At 37.0% G+C, this 7767-nt stretch overlaps 1 long non-coding RNA gene across 1 annotated transcript; it reads right to left on the bottom strand.

Annotated features, from left to right (window-relative positions):
• Positions 1-1807: 1807 nt before the first annotated feature.
• Positions 1808-5413, bottom strand: LOC138052299 (uncharacterized). The gene is made up of 2 exons (XR_011133037.1): positions 4802-5413; positions 1808-4440 (listed from the first exon to the last, which is right to left on the bottom strand). It is a non-coding gene; the product is annotated as an uncharacterized lncRNA (long non-coding RNA).
• Between the last annotated feature and the right edge of the window lie 2354 nt (positions 5414-7767).

Raw genomic sequence — 7767 nt, 5'->3', positions numbered from 1 at the left:
AGAGAATTTCGTTTTAGCCTACTAATCACTTTTTGGCAATAAAAAATGGGTGTCACAAAATTCTTTTTAGATATATAAGCGCTTAAACATGAGATACAGGGCGTTTTTAGATGGTTCTTTTGTTGCCATTGCAATCTATTACGTCACATTCATATGTGCATCTTGTTAAGCAGTTAAAGGTCTTTCATATGGTACCATAACATTGCCATTAAGTGAAACATTTTTGTACAATTCATCTTTCTAATAACACATTCTCTCCAAATTGTTTAAACCTGTTTGAGCCACCTCAAGATAAATTAGGGCAACGTTAACTTAGTTTTGGATTACTATCCATATACATTACGTTTCATGTTTTCATTTCTAGACGTCTTGACAACAATGAAATAACTGAACTCCCAGAAAAAGTATTCTCAGGATTCACTTCCTTTTATCTCCTGTAAGTATATTGACCCAAATACAATTTAAAAATATGATATAGCTTTGCGCCTGGTCACTCCACAAGGAATTGTCTGACTTAGTAGTTACAAAGCGATTCGCACAGCTGATTTAAATCAAGTCTCAAGAGTAATTAATATGGACCGTTTTAGGTCTAAGATTAAAGTACTCTTTGACCTTCCATGACGAGACGCAGCGGGGTCTATCTGGAAGTATCCTGATGGAATGCGGGGTTTTTATCCCCGCATTCCTTTCATACTTGAAATTCGGTACAGTGGTGAATGTAACACTTTGAAAGCCCAAGGCGTTAAAGTCTGCCTTCAAGCTGTCAGCAAATGTCTTGTTAACGAAATTGGTTGACGTTTATTTCACTCAGCAGACACATGAAAATTAGAACTTTAACGATGGAAGACAACAGAGCTATTACATGTTAATTGAAAGTGTCGTTCGTACCAACGTTCGGACGTGACTCAGGATCTTTAAATTAGAGACTCATCTGGTTGTTGGTTTTTGGGTTTTATATTTTGTCCAAAGAAAGGAATTTACATAGCAACGACAAAGGGTTGACTGTCGAGAAAAGCTGCGAGATAATAAAAATTATGCGAATACTAATACACTTACACATACAAGCGTAAGCGTGTATCCCAAGGGAAAAATGTCACTTTTTGTTCTTTGCCTTTCGCCTTTGTTTAACTCGGGTGCCAGACTGAGGGGAACTTTGAAGGGTCTCTCTCTTGATTCTTCCAAAAGAAATCTAAGACAAGTTCACTCTAAAACACTCTCAACAAGCATGCCAGCAGACGAACGTCCTGATTTGACTTGAGTGAAATTCTCAACTGTGGATCGCGACTTGACAAGGAGATAATTTAAAAACAAATCGAGAAGCAACATTTTATTAATGCTCTTCGTTACCTTTGTAGTTTTATACGCCGGTGCATACAATCATTGCTTTTCCCGTCAAATATTTATTTCGACGCCGCTAAACCACGCTTTCATTTTTAATTACTTGGTGGGTCATGAAATGCCACGTATTAAAAACTTGCAGAACCTAAATGACATTAGGAAGTACAATACGCAAAATGATCTCGCTTTTTAGATGTAAACTCAAGGAGCTACACCAATGCGTAAATTAATTTAAACACTAGCCAAATTATATGCAGCTTAAACACGTCTTCGTCTTTAATTTTGCTCGGTAACATAATAAATCGAATGTTGTGGTTCAGCGTTGTCTGTACTCCTATCGACAACGATATTAATCACAGTGGTCACCATGTTGACCTGTGATGACGAATATCGTTGTCTATAAGAGTACAGAAACCTCTGAACTACATTCTATTTCTTTTTTACCACAATATTCAGGGAGGAAGGCATGTTCAAGTTTGGATTCGAGTTTATTCATTCAAGGTCAAAGTAAATGTTTATTTCAGAGCGTGCCCAAGATCAGAAAAAGAAAGAGCGAAGCGTTGTCAAAAACTTGCTAGCAATATGATTGGTTTATTTCCCAAAATGACGCGAACAGCGTTGTCAAGACTCTTAATTAGTCAATCAGATAGCGAGATTACTGATATTTGTTGTCTTTTTTTAATTTCTTGCTATTTCGTAACACTGCTTCAAAAAGTACATTATAAAAAGGGCATTTCGTTGGGTGTCTCGAAAACGAAAAACCTTCAACCCTAGGCCTAAAGTTGGTTTTTAGACCTAGAGTGTAACAGTGTACATCCGACGGGAAATGATGGTGCCCGGCCACATGTGGAGAGTGGTTACTCAGCTGAATATGGCGGATCGCCTAGCTTTCACTTTGAAACAAGTTGTAGGGAATGAAGGACTTGAACTTCGCTTGAGGTGACTCAAAAAACCAACTTTAGGCCTAGGGTTAGCCAAATTGAGGGTTTTGGGTTACTTTTTCGAGTTTTCGGGGTCTTCGGGTCTTCTTTTTTGGGATACCCCATTTCGTTTTCATTGACAAAAATTGTCTTGCTTGTCTGCAAATTGCTCATCAGTTTGCATTCGATTAAACTCATCATTGTCATAGTTCAAAATGAAATTTGGGTTAAAATCATTTTAACCCAGTTTGATTCTTCATTTCCTTAACTCAGTCAAGAATAATTAAAATTGCCACTATAAAAGAAATAAGAAAGTAATAATCAGGAGACACTAATCATCATCCTCTAATATGTACTCAGTATATTCCTTCCTAGAAAAACATATCCGAGCAGGTGTGGTTGTATTTTATCACTGCCTAAAACCACACCTAGTTTTTACTCAGATTAACATGATTTACTTATAGAAATGTCGTAAATTGCAGACAAAAACAAACAGATAACTCCAATTCAAAATTAGTGCTACCAAAAGCTATTCTCGATTTGATGCAGTACACGTGGGCAAAACGCCTTAATGAATATTAGTAACTTTAACCAATATTTCAGACATCATCATTAGTAACCAAGCTGTTACATCAGGATAGGGCTGCTTAAAGTCAACAGTAGCACACTCCGACGATACATCTGGATGCCACTATCAACCTCATTAGTAACCAAGCTTTTATAATAGGACAAGAATGTTAAAAGTCAATAGTAGCACACTCCGATGACACATCTGGATGCCACTATCAACCTCATTAGTAACCAAGCTTTTATAATAGCACAAGAATGTTAAAAGTCAATAGTTGCACACTCCGACGACACATCTGGATGCCACTATCAACCTCATTAGTAACCAAGCTTTTATAATAGGACAAGAATGTTAATAGTCAATAGTTGCACACTCCGACGACACATCTGGATGCCACTATCAACCTCATTAGTAACCAAGCTTTTATAATAGGACAAGAATATTAAAAGTCAATAGTTGCACACTCCGACGACACATCTAGATGCCACTATCAACCTCATTAGTAACCAAGCTTTTATAATAGGACAAGAATGTTTAAAGTCAATAGTTGCACACTCCGACGACACATCTGGATGCCACTATCAACCTCATTAGTAACCAAGCTTTTATAATAGGACAAGAATATTAAAAGTCAATAGTTGCACACTCCGACGACACATCTGGATGCCACTATCAACCTCATTAGTAACCAAGCTTTTATAATAGGACAAGAATGTTAAAAGGTAACAGTTGCACACTCCGACGACACATCTGGATGCCACTATCAACCTCATTAGTAACCAAGCTTTTACAATCGGACAAGAATGTTAAAAGTTAACAGTTGCACACTCCAACGATACATCTGGATGCCACTGTGAACCTCATTAGTATAACCAAGCTTTGACAATAGGAAACGATTTTTTAAAAGCAGCAGTTGCACACTACGATGGTCTATATGGATCCTACTCTTAACATCACCAGTTCTAGCTGAAAACTGATCAGTTAAGTTATGCAGAAGAGATTTAAAATATTGGAAGAGAATATTCCCCAATTTCATCAAGATTGGCCAGAATGCCACGTTTTGTGTGACCTTAACGCAATAATAATATTGATACCTTTGTTGTAAAATATTGAGACTACATTCTACATGTATTTACTTCCTACTAGATATACTAAAGCCTCAAATGATGGAAATTTGACAGACGTTTATATTATTGTCGAAAGAAAGTCACAAGCCTTAGGCTCAAGCTACACGTAATTTGTTCCAAAATGTCATTGATAATGAATTAAATCCTGGAAAGCCACACATCTATGAATAATTACATTCTGGAGAGCCACATAGCAATAAGTATTTAGAAAGAAAGCTTCAATTTTACTTTCGCACACATGACATCGACATTGTGTTTTCCAATTTCTGTTTGTTCTTCATTTCTGTGAGCCTATCACCCTTGAAGGATTTAGGGCCATAACTTCTTAATGCATTATTTACATCTTTAAGAGAGTCAATTTATACGGCAAAAGCCCAATATAACCCAGAAGTAGTATTTCGCATAAACCATGTGCAATTCATAAAGCTGGATACTGCTCAGTTCTTCTTCGAGTAAAAACTCCACATCATCACGAATTCCAGTTGATCTAGAAAAAAAAGGCGATAAGCAAGTCTTAACTATGTTTTTTCCAGGGGTGTTGATATCTTTACTTTGGCAATCCTTCATGTTCGGAGATGTAGAACATTGAGTAGGTATTGAATCGTCAATTAACAATAAGCTTAGGAAATAAAATACGAAAGTCTGTTGCTTTCATCAAAATAACAATGTTCGCAAGACTTGAAAAGAACGTTTACAAGGCTCCTAATGTGAAATAAGCTTCTGGATTATGAAAATCTATCGCGAACAAACATTTTAAGCGAAAAATAAACATCAGACACTTCTTTTCGAATTTTCCTTTCATTTTCCCCCAGTTTTACGTGACCACAAATGGCTCGATTGCAACTTACCTTACTTGAACAGCTGTCCGGCGGGGTTAGTAAGACGCAGCCAGTATCATTGTTCATTTGATGTGAGATGACAATGGCATTTTCAAACGGCAATTCGGTGGAGTCAGCCAGCCAGCACCGATAACTTGATTTCTGCAAAGGCTAAGGTCAAGGCTGTTTAAAAATTCTCTTAGCCGTTCAAATAGCTCATCTTGATACAGTGGTGAATCCGGTGTATGACGAAGGAATACAACGATTAATCCAAACGATGAAGTGACGATTTTATCTGCTGTAGAAGCTTTTCCTTTAAACGGAGCTCCATCTACCGAGCAAATTCCTCTGGAAAGCGCACCAGCAGCTCAGACGGTCTCCATAACCTATGTTGCTTAACACATACCACTTTTTTCCTTGGATCTAAGAACTACGGGCTCTGTACCCGAGAAAATCGTGAATAACCTTCCGCGATGTCTTAGCCCGCGCAAGAAAATCACAATGATCAACGTGGCCGTGCCGTGCTCATGTGATTGAAACGTACCAACAAAATGGCTTATTCTCAAATGACAGAAACGCATGTTATTCGTCAAGGCTAAATTAGATTACTGACATGTTAATCCTATTACCCCTCTTTGTTGACAGAAGAGTCATTACTGAGTAAACCACAACTTAATTGGATTCAGAAATCGGGTACTTCCAGTTCAGACCCACTTGCGTCTCGTCATGTCTTCTAATGTTAATTCTTTGACTCTATATAATTAAGGCCAATTGGGATTAGTTGTAATGCCACGAGTCTTATCTACCAAGAATTAGGCAAAGTCATGATCAGCGAGATCTGGGGAATAAAACCAAAATAAAATTGTAACCACAATTGATTGCATTGTTCTTCCTTATTTAGAATTAAACAATGTTGTTGCTGGCGATTTTTTTTAACGAAGTGTTAATTGAGCAACGGTTTGGTACTTAATTTAAGAGCCACCTCTCTTAGGGAGGTTTAAACCAGTTTTAACACTTTCAACAAACTGTACTATTTGGTGGGATTGAATCTCGCAATTTTTTTTACTTTATGTTAATGTTATAATGTCATATAAAACAAAAATAGATCATTATATAAATGCAGGCACCAATGTCGCGTAATGGATGACCATGGAAAGAAAGAGCTTTCTAACACTAACGGCCTACATTTTGTCTCCAAACGCATATATCTTAAAAAGAAACTGGGTGACCTGGTATTTTTATTGCTGGAGAGTGAATAGCATAGCAGGATGAAACTTTCTTCAAAGTTTGAATAAAATTATTTGAAGCAGATTCATAGCCACCCTCACATTTAAAAAAAATTAAGGTCTCTGTAAATCCTTTCGAGAAAATTTTTTTAAACTTTCCAGAGAGTTTCGTTTTAGGCTACCAATCACTTTTCGGCAATAAAAAATGGGGGTCACCGAGTTCTGTTTAGATATATAAGCGCTTAAACATAAGATATAGGGCTTTTTTAGATACTTCTTTTGTTGCCATTGCAATCTATAACGTCACATTAATATGTGCATCTTGTTAAGCAGTTATAGGTGTTTTATATGGTACCATAACATTGCCATTAAGTGAAACATTTTTGTACAATTTATCTTTCTAATAACACATTCCCTCCAAATTGTTGAAACCTGTTTGAGCCAACTCAAGATAAATTAGTGCAACGTTAACTTAGTTTTGGATTACTATCCATATACATTACGTTTCATGTTTTCATTTCTAGACGTCTATCCAACAATGAAATAACTGAACTCCCAGAAAAAGTATTCTCAGGATTCACTTCCTTATATTTCCTGTAAGTATATTGACCCCAAATAAAATTTAAAAATATGATATATTTATGCCCCTGGTTACCCCACAATTAATTGTCTGACTTAGTAGTTACAAAGCGATTCGCACAGCTGATTTAAATCAAGTCTCAAGAGTAATTAATACGGACCGTTTTAGGTCTAAAATTAAAGTACTCTTTGACCTTACCCTTCTAATGTTAATTCTATGACGCTATATAATTGAGGCCAATTGGGATTAGTTGTAATGCCACGAGTCTTATCTACCAAGAATTAGGTAAAGTCATGATCAGCGAGATCTGGGGAATAAAACTAAAATAAATTTGAAACCACAATTGATTGCATTGTTCTTCCTTATTTAGAATTAAACCATGTTGCTGGCGATTCTTTTTTAACGAAGTGTTAATTAAGCAACGGTTTGGTACTTAAGAGCCACCTCTCTTAGGGAGGTTTAAACCAGTTTTAACACTTTCAACAAACTGTACTATTTGGTGGGATTGAAACTCGCAAACGTTTTTACGTCATGGTAATGTTATAATGTCATATAAAACAAAAAAGGGGCATTATCACTGTAAGGAATGATGCTATTTATGTCGTCGACTTTGACCTCCTCGGGTCAATAGATGCATTTAGTTTGTTCGCCAGTTCCTTGCGGTTTATGTTCACCAAGCCGATGAATATCTAATTTTTAATGAATCAGCCTTCAGTTGGAATTACACGTTGCTGACTTTTTGGCTGCAGCATTCCACGCTGTTCACAACTTCTTATATCATGTGCGGATATCCGCCTGATGGCACAGTGTGCCCGATGTTATTTGTTATACCGGCTTTGGTTGTTTTTTATTGTGAGCTAATTACAGAAGCCATACGGGTGTACAATCCTTTCGACCACCGAGTAGGTTAGGTGTGTCCAATGCACTCGGCTGCTGTTTTTTCTCACACCGTTATGGAACTCGGCTTTTTGTTACGTTTTTACGCTGGCACACACGCTCTCGCTGTTGTCATTTTTTATTCAGGTCATTTTACAATACGCCCCTCTGAGGAATTTTCTGCTCCGATTCATTTTTCCGATAGCCCAGCTTATCAGTTTAACCAGATGCAGGCCATCTGTTGATTCTTAATTGATTTTTAATCAGTGTGGGTAACACTTGCAGTCACGCTTCCCTTTTAATTAGCTTAGTTT

Source organism: Montipora capricornis, chromosome 6 (assembly GCF_036669925.1).
Source record: "Montipora capricornis isolate CH-2021 chromosome 6, ASM3666992v2, whole genome shotgun sequence".
Taxonomy (NCBI): Eukaryota; Metazoa; Cnidaria; class Anthozoa; order Scleractinia; family Acroporidae; genus Montipora; species Montipora capricornis.
The sequence above is the reverse complement of the archived record's forward strand: the minus strand, read 5'-3'. Positions and strand labels throughout refer to the sequence as shown.